At 41.8% G+C, this 18,338-nt stretch overlaps 1 pseudogene; it reads right to left on the reverse strand.

Moving 5' to 3' along the window:
- The window catches only part of LOC107656351 (forkhead box protein P2-like), a 63,773-nt pseudogene that overhangs the window by 21,285 nt on the left and 24,150 nt on the right, over nt 1–18,338 (reverse strand).

Below are 18,338 nucleotides of genomic sequence, written 5' to 3' on the forward strand. Positions count from 1 at the left end.
AATAGCACTTCATCTTTTTGTCAATAGCAGAATTTAGGTCAGCAAAGCTCTGACAGTAACAAGCTACTCAGGCCATAAATTAGAGGGTCCTGGTCGGCGACTCAAAGTCCTGTGGACACTGTTAGGGCTGGACTGGATCTAGCAGCTGCTGAGAGGTGAAGGGGTCCCGCAAACAGAGTGCCAGTCGATCCCGCCTCCCTTCCTCCTCCCGGGTCCTCCGAGGTCCAGTTAGTGCCTTGGCGATTTGTTATCATCAATCTAACTCACAGAGAGTGACAGGGACCGGCCTGCACGGCGCACCGCCTTGAACTCCGCCGGTGAGCCGGCATTCGAGCTCTGAACCGGGCCTCATTACCACTGACGGAGGACAAAAAAAATACAAAAATGCCAAAAAGAGTGGGGAAAAAAAGCCCAGAAGGACAGAAAACAGCAGCTCTGCTGTAATTGCTCACAGTGTAAGCATGCCGACTTTGTGGTATCAGCGAACAAGAGAACAAGTCAAGGGAGAAATCACAATGTCTGTCTGTTATTTTACATATAAACAAGAATTATTCATTGTTCTGTTTCAAGAGCCCAACAAATAAATAGGGAGGGTTTCGCCGAGCGTAAAAACCTTTAAAGGTTGAGGGGAACGCTTGGCTTGCATTCAGATGGGCATCACAAATGCTTAGAGGAGCCACGGTCAGAAAGCAATCCGCACCACAAAGGCGAGGCAGCTCTTTGCGTGTGTAAACGCAAGGGAACCGCTAGATTTAGATAAAAAATAAGCACAGGCCGCAATTATTCTGCAAGCAAAACTGGTTATTTATCTGAAATTAACAGAAGAAAGATGGATTTTAACCCTGTGTGCCGCATCCCATGATGCACCAGAAGGTGTGAGGCAAAGGACAGAGCGTTAACTGGCGGGAGAGATGGCCGCAGCGCTGAGTAATAGCATCCCTCAATCACTGCTCTCATTATCTCGCCAGCATGACACCTTAATAAGGTCATGCTCCAGCTACTGAAAATAGTGGCTCTCTTTAGAGGTTCCTTCAGGTGCAAAGTGTATTTAATTAACACAGTCCAGCCCAGATGCGCGCATATTAATTGGATGGGATAGAAAATAAGCACAAACCATGATTCAATTATAAAGGCCTGTGATGGTTTTCACCTTTGTTGGGATGGATTTGCTCAAGGTGTCCCTTGTGCATTTTTACACTTTATGCGCTGCAAGTTTTTTATGGCAACAAGCTAATTAACAAAATGTTTGGTGTTATGCTGCAAAAAAGCAGTTAAAGTTGAACAAGTGTGTGTTAAAGACAACATGATGAAATCAAAATCAAGCAAAACATGTAGGTACTGAAAACCTACTTTTCACAATCAAATCAAGTTCTGATGCATAAAATCCAGTCTAGCTCTGAATTACTAAAATCTAAATAATGATTGTTTTCAAACACCTTTCCTGAACACTTTCACTATCTGCCACAGGATAAGCAGACAGTCCCACTTGCAACCTGCCAATGCTTACATTTATTCATTTAGCAGATGTTTTTATCCAAATTACAAATGTCACAAGCAATTTGTCATAATGAACATTTTCCATACACAATGTAAAGTTTCAATTATAAGTTAGTACACAAACTAGGTAAAGCTAAGCTGAGTCAGGTTGGTTTAATGTTTAGATAATGCAACAATATTTTAAATTTGTAGAGAAATCAGCCTACAAATCATACATGCATTGTGAATGTCTCTAAAGTGATAGTTCACCCAATAATATCAATTCTGTCATTTACTCACCCTCATATTATTCTAAACCTGTATGATTTTCTTGTGTGAAACAAGAAAAAAAGATATTTGAAAAAAGTTTTGGTCCATACAATGAAAGTCAATGGGGTCCAAACTAACTCTGATTTCTTTCATTGTATGGACACCAAAGCATCAATACATTTTTCAAACACTTTCTTTTGTGTTACACAGAAGAAAGTAAGTCATACACATTTGGCATGAGGTTCAGTAAATGATGCCAGAACTGTCATTTTTGGGTGAACTGTTTCTTTAAGTGCATATATGCTTGTATTCTTGTGTCTACTGTACCTGTATCTCTAGCTGTTGTACCACCTGCATCTGTACTCGGCACTGGGCGGTACTCCTGTCGTCCAGAGCGTGTTCACTGTTAAGGTGCCTGTGGGTAAACAGGAGAAACGGATGAGAAACCAACACACACACACACATACACAGGCTGGACTAATAATAGACCATTGCTGTTGATCAGCTATCACTGTTGTTGATGAATATGATTTCTGGATTACAGGATGTCCAGCCCATTAGCTTTTAACAAACCGCCACCGTCTAACAAGTGTGTCCCATGCTCACTGAAAGCCACTGTTTAACATCACAATAGAGCGACTGTCAATGGAATGAGAAGCAGCGCTCAGAACACGACAGCTTATGAGGGATGTTGGTGTACAAAAGGCCTCGCGGAGAGGTTTTGTCTTCTACATTTATCAAGAAATAAATACAATAAATGTAATTTAACTCGAGTAACGTTTAAAAAGCACTTCCTACGAAGAGTGCATTATTCCGCCGACATATTAAATGTATCTACTCATCCTTTCATTAGAATATTACGCAGAAAAAAAAAAACACTTCAGACTGCAGGAGCAGTCAATGGCAGTTTTCCTTGATTGGATTTTGTCTGCAGGACACAAAAGAAGCCCGCCATTAAAATAGACCTTTATTCCCAGCAAACGCATGGAGGCGAAAAGGTTTTTAAAAGTGTTGTGATGTTCGGTAATGAGCCTCTATCTAAATTATCATTGGTGACAAACCCACAAAGCGCTCTTTTAGAAGACATGCTTGTGAAATGCCAATGCTGCCACTCTCTTTCCTGTAATTATAGGTTAGCTTGCAGACCCTTCAATGATCATTTACAGTACAACCTCCAGTGCATTAGTGTGAGCTTAAATTGCACGCAAACACACTCGCACGCAAACACACACCCACCCACACCGAGCTAGTTTTAACACTACTAAGCATTTTCTCTATTCATTCTCTATTCATAGTGCAAGCTATTGTTTATGTGCAAAACGCAAAATAACAACGTATTCATAATCCTCCTCAAACACGCCAATCAAAGAGAGGACATTTGAGAACACAATGGCTGCCACTACCTTTCAATTACGCCTATGCCCATTTAAAATTATTTAATTCCATCACGCCCGCTTTTGCTATTGTAACCGTTTCAGGTCTAATGCTCAGATATTCTCCATTATAAATCAAGAGTGAGATAGCTTTGAACATGAAAAAAAAAAAAGAAAAAAAAAAGGATGACTGGAGAGTCGGTGCCTTTCTCCGGCCCCATGCCTAATTGCTGTTACAGAATGCGCATGCAAAGGGGCATTTCATTAATCATGTAATCAGGTCTCTCGCAGGGAACTAATGCTGCAAATACCCTTTTCATTTCAATGCTCATATCTTACACACTAGATGTATGGTGGATGTCATAAATTACAGCTGCTTCAAAAGCCACGACTGACTAGTTCCACCATCCCGACAGGTAGCTCGCTAAATAACACATCTTATCTCGCAAGTCCCATTTCCCATTAGCGACCATCTAGATCTTAATCTTGTTTCCTTGTTTCTTTTAGGAACGTGAGGTTTTCTTTTTTAATGGAAGCCCGTTTCCTTCTCCAATAGTAAATAAAATCAATGTAATTGTCAGAAAGTGTAAAATACTAGGTTCTTTATGCTTTTTTGGAGATAGAGAGTCACAATTATTAAAAATAGTAATAACTGTGAGATATATAAGCAAGCACAGTTATGAGAATGTCACAAGTCTTAGACATGAAGTCGCAACTGAGAGATACAAAGTTGCAGTTGTGAAACACTAAGAAACAATTGAAAGATATGCCGCAATTATGTGGAAAAATAAAGGAATTATTAAAACAAATATAGTCACAGTTGTAAGATATAGTTTCAATTATTGTAAGAAATAAACTGTTATAAAGTCACAATTGTGAGATACTAAGTAGCAATTGTGAGAAATGAGATCACAATTACCTTTTTTAATAGCCAACAGAATGAAATAATTTAATAATAATAATTCATGCATTTAGCAGACGCTTGACTTACAGTGCATTCAGGCTATACATTTTTTACCAGTAAGTGCGTTCCCTGGGAATCAAACCCACGACCTTTTGCGCTGCTAACACAATGCTCTACCACTGAGCCACAGGAACATAATATAGCATAACAGTCTTTAGCGAGTGCTAACAATAGCTAGAGCTAGTTAGTGCTGGTGATTACATCCAGATTACTGCATGGCTATGAAATATTCAGGCAGTAGGTGCTTGACTATGCATTGATAAAAGCAGGGGGCTGGAGGGGGGTTAGATGCAGTCACCAATATTTCTTAATGAGCCTGTGGTGCTGGGTTTAGTTCAAACAGAGAGGTGAGAGGAGAATGAGACGGGGCCGCCCGCTCGCTCTGAGCAAACATCTCTGGAGCCGCCTGTAATTTATGGGTCACTTTATAGGCATATTGATTTTTGTTTTGAGATGGGGAATGAAGGCTCAGACGGACAGGTACGCAACGGACTGAGAAGTGCATCAAAAACCACAGATAGAATGAAATCAGCTGAGTTAGGATATACATGGACCAATCAAATCATTTAGCTAATTCTCAAATGACTCACAATTTCTAAAGGACTCATCACCATCAATTGGGCATGGGCTTGATTAATCTAACCTGGGACTTCCTGTTGGCTTTCATTAGCGTCCAGTTTAAGACTCAGCACTCTAAGTGGTGGAAACTCGGCAGGTTGCTTCACCAGTATTAAATGTTAAAGAGGTGAAAAGGACGATTCATTCCCCTGCAAAACCCCCCATTAGAATGGGCAAGAGTTTGTTTATGGAGATACACAAGCTCATATTGCATCCACATGGGAAAGACACTACAGCGTTGACAGCACATCAATCTTTATTACAGGCCAGCGGGTATTTCTGTATTTTTCTCTCCCTACTCATCCTGACTCTTCTCAAACATGTGAGAGGAAATCAATAAGGGAACTAGGGCAGCAATCTGGAGCTTAAACAATAACAAAATCGCCTGCGTGGCAGAACAACATTAGAATGCTATGAATTCATTAGCCCCCTCTTTTAGCTGCACATAACCCCCAAATAAGTTGCCCTGAATCAAACCCTCAAGACGAATGCTTTGTTGCATTAATACACACGTCTCGAGGTGTACCAGCTTGCTTGCACGCACATTCACGCACATCTATTTGAACTTCAGAGCTAATATAATGTGCCAGGCACCTCTTGGCTACCCCTCTCCAGGTGCGCAGTGCATGAAAGAGTGCAGAGCTACGCTTAAATGCTGATCTTGACAACTTTCTCAGCAACACAACAAAGATTACAAAACCGTGGCTGGTTTCTTCTCCGCAAGCTACAAGCCTGTACAGGTTGGGTGAATCCCTCCGCCCCCTGCTTCCCCATCAAAGGTGCCATTTTGACACCTATTTTATGTAAACCATTTTAAGCGTGTGTACCTGGATGATACGCAGCAGTGACTGGCATCTCCGAACGACATTAAAAGCTTCTTTCTGACACCAACAATCACTCCTCCAAGGCACGGCGCCACCCGCCATCTCAGATAATGCTGTCTTTTGTGGGAGCGTTTTCATGTAGGAGTTACAGTACGGGCGTCTCTGACTCTGGGAGCGAACGAGGGTGTCTCGCCCCCATTTCGACGAAGATTTGGAGGATGATTGCTGTAATGGCATCCTACTGAACAGGCTGCCAGATGCGGAGCGTTTTTATTTAGTTCTCTTCAACCACTGATTTGCACACCAGCTGAATTTGGCGGGAAATGATCACATGATCTCTGATGTATGCTGTGCCGCAATGAACGTAATAAATGAACGTCAATGGAGTAGACGGGGTTAATTAACCTTGTACTTTAAGGTATATGCAGTCTTTTGTTTGACAGTCATAACCAACTAGTTAAATGTTAACACTCAAAGGTGCTAAATTCTTGACTTGTTTGGAATGGACTCGTTAGATTACGTCTAGCCCGTTTATAAAAGTACAGAACAACGTTGCCATTCTCAAAAGCCGTTTTCATGAATTGACTGGACATTTACACCCACCAAACGCACCAGATTATTATTTCACAGTTAATTACGGACCTAATTAGAATATTCAAATGAACCATTTTCTCCATTCTTTGATGGTGAGGGTCTTTCCTCGGAGTGGCAATGTGATAACCTGCAATCTCTAGCACAGCAAACACCTTCTCCTTTGATGTCCCCCACTCACGTCTCGGCAACAAAGCCGACCAGTTACAAATCAGCTAATTAACTAAATTGTTGATGGAGCATGAAGAGTTAATTTCACTCAGTTAGCTGCACCATGACAACACCACACGGCTATGCAGGTTGCCATTAGCTTCTGCCTGTCAACGCTAGCCCATCATCCACTCACGTAGCCGTGGAGATGCATGGTCATTTGTGAGCGCCGCCTATGAAGGGCTGACAGGCACCTTTGGGAAATCACCATCCATTTTGTGGATTTACAGTTAGGTGCAAGAACTGAAGTCTGAAAACTTTATAAATTGAAAAATGTGTTTGTCATTGGAGGAAAAAGTAACAACGAAGCATCAAATAAGCATTAAAAAGAGACATACAAAGGAAAATTACTACTTTAGGCCAACTGAAAATTTTTAAGTGCATATAAATGCAATTATGGTGTCTTTATGATCACTTACTTCAAAAACTGTCCGAAGTCGTCACAAACACTTTCACATCCTGGCCACTTGCACACTCCGTGACCATAGAGGGAGTGCGCTGCTGCGGTCTCTTCATGCAGCGAACTGAAAGAGAAATAATGAGCATTAAAACGTGGTGGAAAACATGGTGGTGGTACCTGTCAGGATACTAGGACCAAAAGTTGGGTCAAATTTGGTGGACTTGATGCTCAGAAAAGCTGAAAAAACACACATGCTCTCCCTCAACATCAGGCCACCTTGTGATTATTGATCCAGAGTATTACTGAGGAGACACAAGTGTATTAAAAAACACACGGCCCGGCCAAGTAAAATCACCCGTCAACATTTTTTCCACAGACTTTCACCTTGTAAAGCCATTATGGAGAACTTGTGTAAATAGCAGAAAACTGGCCCCTGCGCTTTAATTTTCACCAGGAGATTCATTTGCGGTGGAACGGGCATTTTTAAGGACACAACCTGTTGTGAAAAGACATTGCGGTAAGTTACGACCGCCAGTTCTAATGGTGCTGAGGGACTAATGTGCAAAAGTGAGGCTAAGCAGACTAGCATGGCGTGTTTGTGTGCGGCACACGCTCACACACACAAACCTCACCGGCTGTTTTACCTTGCCATTATCGATCCAGCACATCTTAGAAAGCAGCTGGCTCTGACAACACAACACACTCCGTGATTATGAACGACCGTGGGCCCGAGAGACTCCGCCAACACACAAGAAAAGAGTGTAACCTATTTCTTAAATTATTTCCCTGTCTCTCTCTCTGTTTTTTCTTTCTCTGCCTCTAAAGATATCTCTCTCAAGAAAGGGCTTTCTGTGAAGACGCTACGTACTTGAAACCAATTACACAACACATCCACCCCCAGTGAAGTCAACGGCTGTTGCTATGTACTAACATATGGCTGCTACAGACTGAATAATACATGGAGAAATATGCGAATCTATGCCTTACAGCAGCCGCGGAGCATATAAAAGGGCCGACGCACATATAAACGTTCAGTAAATGCCACACTGGCATAGTGTATTCTATTTACATGACAAGGCGCGCCAGCAAAGCAATTTCAAAAGAAAAGCAAGGTATTAAATACTTAATGTACAGTGAGGTGAGCTGTGTGTTCCTGCCACTGAAAGTTGCACCTCCATGCGTTTGATATACTGGAAGGCATTGCGTTCAATAGCGCACTGTCTCGAGGGAGGTTTCATCTCATTTCAACTGTTATTCAGACATTAATAAACTATTGATGAGCAAACAAACAAAAACACACAGCCCTCTCCCTGCAGGAACGAGCATTTTCCTTTTGCAAATGGGGACAAACACATCAACTGTTCTTTCGGGGTTTTTTTTGTGTCGCACATGAAAAGTAGTTTAAATGGCTGCTTGGTTTGTGTTTGTTAACATGTCTTTATGTTCATGTGCACACAAGACCCTTTATCGGGTGGTTTGTGATAACACATGTCTGAAAAGGGATTCGGAGTGTGTCGAGTGAAACAGAGAAGACACTTTTATCCAAAGTGACTTTACTTGGCTAATCCAGCTGGATCTCAAGGACCCAATGGTGATCGGGTGAGCGGAAGAATAAACCAGCGCCCTTCAGATTAGCTTTAGCATGCATGTGTGTGTTAGAATACCTCTCTCTCCGGTGGTTGAGGACCGGGGACTGGCCGTTGGAGATGCCATGATGGGTGATGGGCGGAGAAGCTTTGGGGTTGCTGGTGGAGGTAGTGGATGAGCTGTTGGTGGTGCTCAGGTCCAGGCCGCTATGTTTTCGCCCATTGTCCTCCATGGCGTGGCTACCAGTGACGTCTTTCCAAAGTTGCTGGAGTTCGGCAGGGCTCAGACCAGCTGCAAGAGAGCCACAAACAGGTTTACAGACACAATCATTCACGAAACTCCCATTATGAGCTCCCGTCTACCCTTTTCTAACAAGGTAGGTAAACCTGTTCTGCTCTGTTGCGAAACTTGAGGATCACACTTAAGCATCTGGAGGTAAACCGGCACAAGATCAACCTGGACGCTCATCCCTTGCTTCGTTTCCGTGGTATCCAAAGGTGCAAAGCAACCAGGAACTCATCTGCACATGATTATGCATTCATAAACAAGCCTCTGTGTGCAGAATCAAATCATCATATAATCCCTTGGATGATAAAATGAATATTCCGCTTTGTGTCGCCCCAGCTATATTCCAATTAAGAGCCATTTTCAAACTATTGTTATCCAGCGCAATTTCGATAAACACAGTAGCACCAAGTGTTTGTTCCAGGAAAAAAGCAAATGGCAACAGCTCGTCTTCCTCAGAGCTCTGAGCTCGCACTGCGAGTCCGTAAACAACAACAACAGGCAAGGAGGGGAGGGAGAGAGAGAGTGAGTGAGAGAGAGGGGGAGAGAGGAAAACAACAAGCACACAGACACAGGCAAGAGAGAACGAGAACTAGAAAAAAACTGAAATGGCAAGGAAAATGCAGCAGGAAACCAAAAAGGGAGGTTTAAAAGAGGACGCAGCCACACACGCACGCTCTCAGATGATCACGTGAGGACTTTACCTGGCGGCAGAGTCTGTCCGGGGAGGGTGGGCTGTCCTGGGCCGGGGGGCAGAGAGAGGAGGCCCTGCCTCTGCATGTTGAGCAGGGACTGCTGGGGGCGGGGGACGTTTCCCATCCACGATACCTAGCTGATCAATTTAACTGCTTCCGCACGTTTTGGTTGGATTGCGACCCCCTCTTTGGCGCACTTCGCTTTTTGATGCCTGCTCCTGTGTGTCAGCAACCCTCTCAGTCTCGTTCTGTCTGTTTGTCAGATGGTTCCACGGTCTGACTGTCAGTTTGATTTATGAGCTCGCTACGGTCTAACTTTTCTGCTCGTCGGCCCAAACCCGCCACAGTGGTTCATTAACGAATGGACCCTGCGCGGTACTCTAAAACGGGCATTTTAACGTCAGTGTAACTCTGAATTGCCGCCAAGGACGGAGTTGAGGCACCTGACAACGTTGTCTTGTCTGCCTAATTTTTGCACTTTACATCATTCGGTAGCATTCAGAAGAAGTTTCCTCTTGTGGTAAAAGAGCGTTCCCTCTTTTAATGATAGCACAGACTGATTTAAAAGTCACTTGTGGTTGGCGAACGCAAGGGAAACCATCACTTTGCCTGTTACATGTGTGTACTGGTATGTTTATCGTACCTCTTTCACTTGTTTTCCTGGATGCTGTTGCTGCAAAAGCTGTAGATGGAGTTGTTCCTGTTGTTTCTTATAAAACTCTTGCAGGTGCTGCTGTGGAAAGACATGGACATACGCCATTACAAAGTGTGGAACGAAACATAAACCATACAAAAGTGTATACACTTAAAACAAATGCGCTAACCTCATGCGCTAATTTATAACAGATGATCAAATCTTTGGTTGAAAATATTTCATAGTACTTTCTGCTCATTTCCCTTTTCCCATCAAGTACATCATAATAGCGTTTGCACTAACCACTAGGAGCAAATGCAGTTAGTGTAAACACTCTTAGAGCAAATGTGCTAAATGCTAGGCTAAAGTTGGGACAAAAGAAAGTAGTTGTTATAAATGGCTTGAAAACAAACCAAAACAAACCAGCTGAACAAATCTCATACTCCTTTTTCTGCTTAATTCCATTTTCCCAAAAGGTTTGCCTAAGTGCTTGGAACAAATGCGGTAACTGCTAGACTACATCTGTGACAAAACAAAGCGCCTGTTGTATATGGCTTGAAAATTTATCTATTACTTATTTCATTTTTCCCACATAAGTGTGGCCGTACCTCAAAGCAGAGCTACAACAGAACAAACAGATTCGTAGCCGACTCTGGGCTCCTGAGGCTGCACGACATGCATGGATGTGCTTCTGCATGTCACATCATAAATAACATCTCTTTCCGGTCGAGACAAAGAGACCAGCACTTCCCCTCATCATGCGTCGCCATATGGACTTTTATGCGGCTGCACATTACCGCTAGAGGAACAATTAATCTTACTGCCTATATATTTTTCCTCTCTGATGCCTTGACAGGCAGTGAAATTCTGAAATGAATGTGATGCACTCAAAGGAGAGGATTCATCATTGTGAATTAATGCATTTAGCGCACTTCTCTTCTTCTCAGAGTGCTGTCCTCAGGAGCTCATCGTTGCAATACAGGAGCCAAGCTCTCCTGTCTCGTTCAGCAGGAGACGTCTTCAGCACAAGACGCTCATCACCGTTTATACAGACCTAATTATAATCAAGGCTGAGATAATGGAGATGTTTTTAATTAAGAGCTCACTCCGAGAGATTTTAAAATCACGTTTGAAGATATAATCTACTCTTGTCAGAGACGTGGTCTAGTTGTTAGCTCACATGCTACGATATGACGTGGTGCTCATGCGAACAATCGAAGTGTGAGCCATTTTTCCTTATCATTTCATATCACCACAGTACTACGCCCGCTGAAAAATCAGCTTAAACCTGGTTTGCTGGTCTTAGCTTGTTAAAGATGGTCTCCCAGCCTGGCCAAGATGGGTTTTAGCTGGTTTAGCTGGTCAGCTAGCTGGTCTCCCAGCTCAATCAGCTGCACATTAAATAGCCTGGAAACCAGCTAAGACCAGCAAACAGTTTAGGCTGGTTTACAGTCACAAAAGACCAAAAAAATGTACAAATGTCAAATGTCTATTATAGCTAATTTAGCTAACATATTGAGCTCAATCTTCAAACTACTGCTTCATTATGATAAAAAAGAAACTCCTGTAGAAGGAGGAGTGAAGAATGTAGGAGAGAATGCTAATTTATGCTAAAGCTCACTATATCAGCCATTGCTGCAACAATAAAAACACAATTAATGAACCAAACAACACGTGAAATCAAGCTTGTGTTTTTCCAAAGTGTTCAAGTTCACGTACAGATAACTCCATTTGACTTTCTTGTTTCTGTGCTCCATTTGTCCTCAAGAGACGTCCCCACTGAAAACAACTAATTACACGCCTGTCCATATTTGTTTCTCTGATCTAAGTATGTCAAGGACAGATGAGAGGATCTGTATGCTACCATTTCAAAACATGACTGCATATGGGACAGTGAGTAAGAGGGTGTTTATATGTGTGTTCACCTGCTGAAGCATGACTGCTTGTTGTTGTTGTAGGAGGGCTTGGAGCTGTTGGGGGGACAGGACCTGCTGTTGAAGGATCTGCTGCATCTGTTGGGGTGTGATCACCTGTGGACTCATCATTGCCACAGACACTGGCACCTAAGAGATATAGAGACGGCGAGAACGACACATTAACCATGTCTCATGAAAACTCTTCAACTGTAAAGTCATGAGCTTCTCGAACTCTCTGAAAATGGTGCGAGTGCAGTATATGTAATCATTTGGCAGTGCATGTGTACTTTCTTACTCTATATATTCTCTGTCAGCTACTCCCAATGGGAAAAGCACTGCACTTTAAATAGCGGAGAACCTTAATTAGCTGAACCCTTCAACTCCCTCAGGCGATTTCTAGTGCTACACCACACAAGGCAGGCAGGAAGACGCACATCTCCAGAGCCGACTGTGGGTCGTAAGCGGACACATGGCCTGTTGAGGAGCAGCTAAGCTAAGTAGCATGGATTCAGGCTGCTGAGGGTTTGAAGCTTTGAAAAGTCTGTGAGAAACTCCTGATTGAAGCTGAGCTGCTGTGAAGTATTCTGTTTTACAGCGGTGAGGGGAATTACCAGTTGCCTCTCGCTGCGCATTGAAGTTTCCAAGTTGCACGCTTGGAAGAAAGCAGCCAGAGGCACAAGTCTTCCACGAGATGTCATTTTTAAAAATTCATGTCATTTTTTAAATGATAAGAATCATTAAAATACCAGCTGTCAAACTGTGCGAGAGAACTTTTTCGGCTAAAAAAACAAAACAAAGAAAATATTTTCGCAGCCCAGCATTGAAATAAAGCAAGCGGGATTTCTGGAAATATGCAACATTTACATTAATTTGGCTCGATTCTTCGGTCGCGTCTAAAACTGCACAATGAACAGAATAAAAATAATTGCCAGACAAATGCTTTTTGAGAAAGACAGAAACCATTCTTTTTTTCCTGGACGCTGCACCTGTCTACAGCTGACTCTTCAGGGCATTCTTTGTACTTTATGAAGCATGCTGAATGTTGCTTCGTCCAACAGAGCAGCTTCGACAGATGCTGTCTATCATCAAGGCAGCCGAGCCTTCGGCGTCATGACAGGTAAACATCTCTATTGATGTGGTGTCGGAGCTTGAGAAAAAGACACAAGGCTCCATTAGACGTTGCGAGGGGTCCAAGTGACTCCTCGCGTCGGCTAATCAAGACCGCTTGATTGCTTTCCGTACGTCTGAGCTCTCAGGGCCTTGACACGTCCTTGTTTTAGTCTCCTGGCTCGGCCCAGCTCAGGTTCCCCTCTTTGATTAGCAGAGACATTTGCATGGTCACTACACATTTTTCATTTTAGAAGTCATTATGCATTAGCGCTCCTGAGCGCCGAGCTTGACTAATCCTGATGAACTGAGTAGCGGAGCTGAAGGTCACACTCCATCCCCACTCATATTCATATTCAAACAAATCCAAGCACCATTCTTCATTAGACTGGCCCTAAAACTCAACTCAACGAGCACCACCACGGAGGGAAGCGCACACACAAATTCACTTCTGTCTGTCTGTCTCTCTTTGGGGAGAAAAGTTGTGACGAGGGAGGAGGTATCGGAAGAAAAAAAAACAAAGGAACAAAGCAACAAAGTCACAAATTAAACAGCTGCATGTAATTATGCAAATGTATGCTTACACCTTCAATGTTATTAAACCTTAAGACACATTTGTGATGTGTAATTACCCCCAGGTTCAGCCAGGGTTCTGCGCCGGCCTAAATGACAATATAAAGACCAAAGCATAAAAATACAAGAGGAGATGTTCTCATTACACCCATTATTTGTATATTTAAATGAGCTACGGACTGAATGACGAACGATCACCTCGCCTGCACCATGGGGCGGCGAATACAATAAACATGTAAATTTCAGAACAATTCGTTAAGTTTATTTATCCCCCATAGCTGACTGTGTGTAATCCGATGTTGCATTTTCGCCTCGAATTTGCCAAAGACAGACTCGAAATGACAAAGGCGACAAGAAATAAAATGAAATCAGGATATGCCATTCAGCCTCTCATTAGCTTTTTAGCAGATCGACGGATAATACGCATCTTCATTTCATCGCTTTTCCAAACAAAAAAAAAGATGAGAAAGTTGAAGTTTCGTCCCACTTACTTACGAGTCGCGCATAATGCTAATTCCAGCATTTAACGCCGGCATTTTCTGCATGATATATCAGAGCTTGAAAGATGAAAGCAGATAAGTAATTGCTCTCCTGGTTCTTATTCTTCACTGACAACCCATAAATTTAATTTTACACACACGTTCATTTACATTTTCGAATATATGACATGATAATTGGCGGAATATAACACCTCCATTCCGCGGGATACTGCGGGGGGCGATGATTGACAAGCTGGGTGAATTGAAAGGAACAGAGGCTGAATTGCTTCTCCCCGAAATGATTTCACCAAGACGGGGCATAATTAATGAGCGTTTGCCGAAGGGTCGAGCGGTAAACAGTCAGACAATTGGTCTTTTCCCTCACAGGATGCCAGATGAAGAATACAACTGTGAGGGGCAATGATGCAACCCAACAAGTGCTAGAAAACTTCACAGATAATGGCATTCTTCACGAATCAAAGCATCAACTTCAATCATCTGCACTTGAAGCACTTGTGCTGTGAGAAAATTTACTTACAGACCATCAGCAGACATCTGTTTCTCACTCTCCTTTTAAACAACAAGCACGTCCAAATATGGCAATCCATGAAGCTTTGATTTCTATTGGAAAACTACAAATACAAGATGATCTCCCATTGACCTGCTCTTTAGCGCCACGAGGCTCAGCACCTGAGAGAGAGAGTAGAACAAATAGCTTTAAATTGGTCAGTGATGAGAAAACATCAGTGGCCCTCCTGAAGAACGAGCAAATCATTACAGGGCTCTCACTATGCCAAAACGGGTCTCGGCAGTCAACTCCACATCATAAGAACGAAAAATGCAAGACTTGACCCTTCTTGCAGTACTTGAAAACACATCAAATGTCCCATTGGTGTAATTCCAACAACTAGGGGTGTAAGAAAATATCGATACATGTGAATATCGCAATATTTTGTTTGGCGATACTGTATTGATTCTCAAAAATGCAATATCGATATTTATATATAAAAAAAAAACCACGTTCCAGAAGCGGCTCTCTGCACTGCTTTGCTAAAGATAGGTGCCTAGTCTATTTTTGACTAACGCTGCATCTAAGCTGCACATAATTAGATAATTAAGGATGTGTTTTAAACGACTAAATCAGCTACAAATCTTTTATCCTTGACGTTCATAACTAGACTTTGATATGATGTAAGTCATGAAGCACACTTTTACTTTTGGAGTGAATTTGCATTTAATTTTCTCCACCGCATTCACACACTGACACTCTCCACGCACTTGTGTGTGTTCACGTGTGCTCATGTTCTTCAGATAGTTCTTCATGTTCTTCTGCAAGCACTTTATTTTTCATTGATATTAAGCAGATGTAATTCTTTTGATCAGATCAAAATGTTATGACATGGTATGTTACAATTTTAAACTTAAACTGTGAACCTTTAAAGCAGGGTCTAAAATATATATATATATATATATATATATATATATATGGTCTGTTTATAACAGCTTACATTTTATACATTTAACTAAAGAATCCTGCAAGCACTTTATTTTTCCCCCTTTACTCATACTGCACAAAAAGTGGTTCAATGATGTTGAATGTTACAGGGACGAATTAATGCAAATGCAAATCCCACTGTGTTCTGGTTAAATAACTTTTTTTTAAGGTTTGCATATGGTGAAGTGCTCTTAATGACAGCTTTCCTAAAATTATATCCTATTCCTAATATAAGAAATATCCCAATATATCGCCTTGCTTACAGTATCGCAATGTATCACAACGTATCGTATCGCAACCCCTGTATCGTGATGCATATTGTATCGCCAGATTCTTGCCTATACACAGCCCTGCCAACAACAACGTCTGAAAGAGCCGTGTTAAATAATAATAATTAATATAAGTGCTAACTAGCTAAAACAGAAGTGATTTGATTCTCTTGATGAATTAAGTTTCTGGATCAGATGTGTTCAGACTGAACACGCTGAATCATGGGCCACTTTAGAGAACCACTTGCCAGAGATACTGCTCAGATAAATAAAATAGAAAGGGACAGCATGTTAATTAAGTGGTAAATCCTTTTTTAGTTGGAGAAAGTGAGAGGTAGAAAGAAAGAAACAGACTCTTATTGTTCCACAAATTGTAAATATCTCATTCTCAAGGAATGGACTTTGGAAAAGATTCTGACCTTTTCACTTTGGTAAAGCTAGGATTGCTAATTCAGTCAGTAATTAATGGTTTCACAGTCAAGGTTTATTGATGGAGTTGCTTTACTTGGGGACCACCAATACACATGCTCATTGATTTGAGAGTCAACATAGACACATACTTGCACTAATCTAAACCTGAAACACACTAACATACATACACACATACTCACACAGTGATCGTTTGGATTATAAGATCAATGCGGACGCTCCCCAGGATCGGAGTTAAGTAGATTACAGGAATGTTTTCCCAAATCAATTTATTTTACAGTTCAGCAAAACAGTATGGGAAGTGTAATGCACTTCAAATGATGATAGAGTGGATGTGGCCTCTGTTAGATCTAACAGGGATACAATGGACCTTCCACACAGACTTAGATAACCACACTTTCATTTTTGTCAACGAAGGGAGGGATCAAATGCGTACTACAGGAAGTTAAGACTAGTGTGCTTTCCAAAGGGAACTACGTGAGGAATAGTTGAGATCACGCTACAAAACCACTCAAAGAAAAGATTTTGAAATGCATAATGGGATCCAAAAGACTAAGACTACTATCGAAGAAAAAAATATATCCACCAAAAGTGATCTACAAGAGTTTGTAAGATAAGAATGAAGTCTACACAAGTATGAAAGTTGTCTTCCTTTGTTTTTCTCAAATATGTTAGTTATCATATCTGAAACGGCACATCGTGTGGCATTTACAGGGAAATCTGTCTCTCATGCTCACTCCGCATCAGCCTCCCTCCTCTTCTCTCTTGAAAGCTTTGTGATGGCGCAGGTAATAGGGAGTCTGTTGGATCGCTCTCCTTGTCAAGTGACACACAGTAAATTACACAAGCTTCAAGCAGCTCGCTGAATTATAGTTCATCACTTGGAAAGACTTCCCACCACAGGGCTACACGTATCAGATCTGCCAGTTAGGATCCAATTAACACCCTGGCCAGAGTAATCAGACTGCATGTGTAAGGGCTGCTGGAACTGGTTTATTACTCTCATGCATCTTCTGTCAGAAGGTACAGTTGTTGCTTCTACATCAAAGCGGTGCCATGGCACTATTTTTTCCCCCACTCCCACCGTTCCACTGGCTCTTGCCTAAGGGTTATGCTTCAACTTCCTTTGCATTGCAATGTGAGCCCCTGCAAACCGAATCCCTTTTAATTTACACACACTGCCCACTAGCTCAGGTTACTGGGTGTAAAGTAGGATGTTTTCCTGGTTACCAAATATCACAAATCTGCAAAAGCGGTTTTTCCTTCCTCCATTGTTTTGGAGTGGCCGAACTTTGTTGGAACTTGACTAACAGTTCATTTCAACTGAATTGATCACACCTCACAGAAAGTGCGTTCAGGATGTGCGTTCATGGCAATCTAAACACAAACTTCTACCTATGAGGCCTATAAACATTTGAACTTCAATGGTTTTTTAACTTTTATCAAAATCTCCAACAAGACTTTATCAAGCAATCATTCAAAGTTTTTCTTGCCAAAACTTGCGTTTCCAGTTTTCTGTTTGTTTGGACTTTCATGTTGTAATTCCGTTCTGTTTCCTGAGCCAGTTTTTGTATTCCCTTGTTTATTGGTTCCCCTTGATTGTCTCCCCAAGTATGCCTTGTTTCTTGTTACCCTCATCAACCCAGCCTGTATAAATATCCCTTGTGTTTCCTATATTTGGTTAGTTGTTGGATGTACATATTCTCTTTCCTGCCTTGTTTTTATGTAAAGTCTTGCTCTTAGATCCACATCTTACCTGCCATCCATTGCTCCCCACATTACACTAGTTAAGTTAGTTTTATTAACTTCTTTGAATGTCAATTTATTTGAATTCTACTTTCTTACATTCAAATTCAAATTGTAATTCTGCATTCTTTTTGCGACCTCAATTCAAATTCATTTCCAATCAACTGAAATGGAATTTAAAAGGCATTCCAAATTTTCGTCTGAATGGTGCACCACCCTACAGTTGTGTGAATGCTGTTAATAATCAATGATAATATGAGGGCACGAGTCTCCTTTTATAAATTCTGCCGGCTTTGTGCACGGTTCCAGTTGGCAGTCTGAGTAGATGAATTTTAAGGAACATGGCGCAGGAGTCTGACGCTCAGATGAGCTGTGCGTCGCTGACCTTTAAATCGGC

The sequence above is a fragment of the Sinocyclocheilus anshuiensis genome, unplaced genomic scaffold, assembly GCF_001515605.1.
Source record: "Sinocyclocheilus anshuiensis isolate Anshui unplaced genomic scaffold, SAMN03320099.WGS_v1.1 scaffold183, whole genome shotgun sequence".
NCBI classification, from domain to species: Eukaryota; Metazoa; Chordata; class Actinopteri; order Cypriniformes; family Cyprinidae; genus Sinocyclocheilus; species Sinocyclocheilus anshuiensis.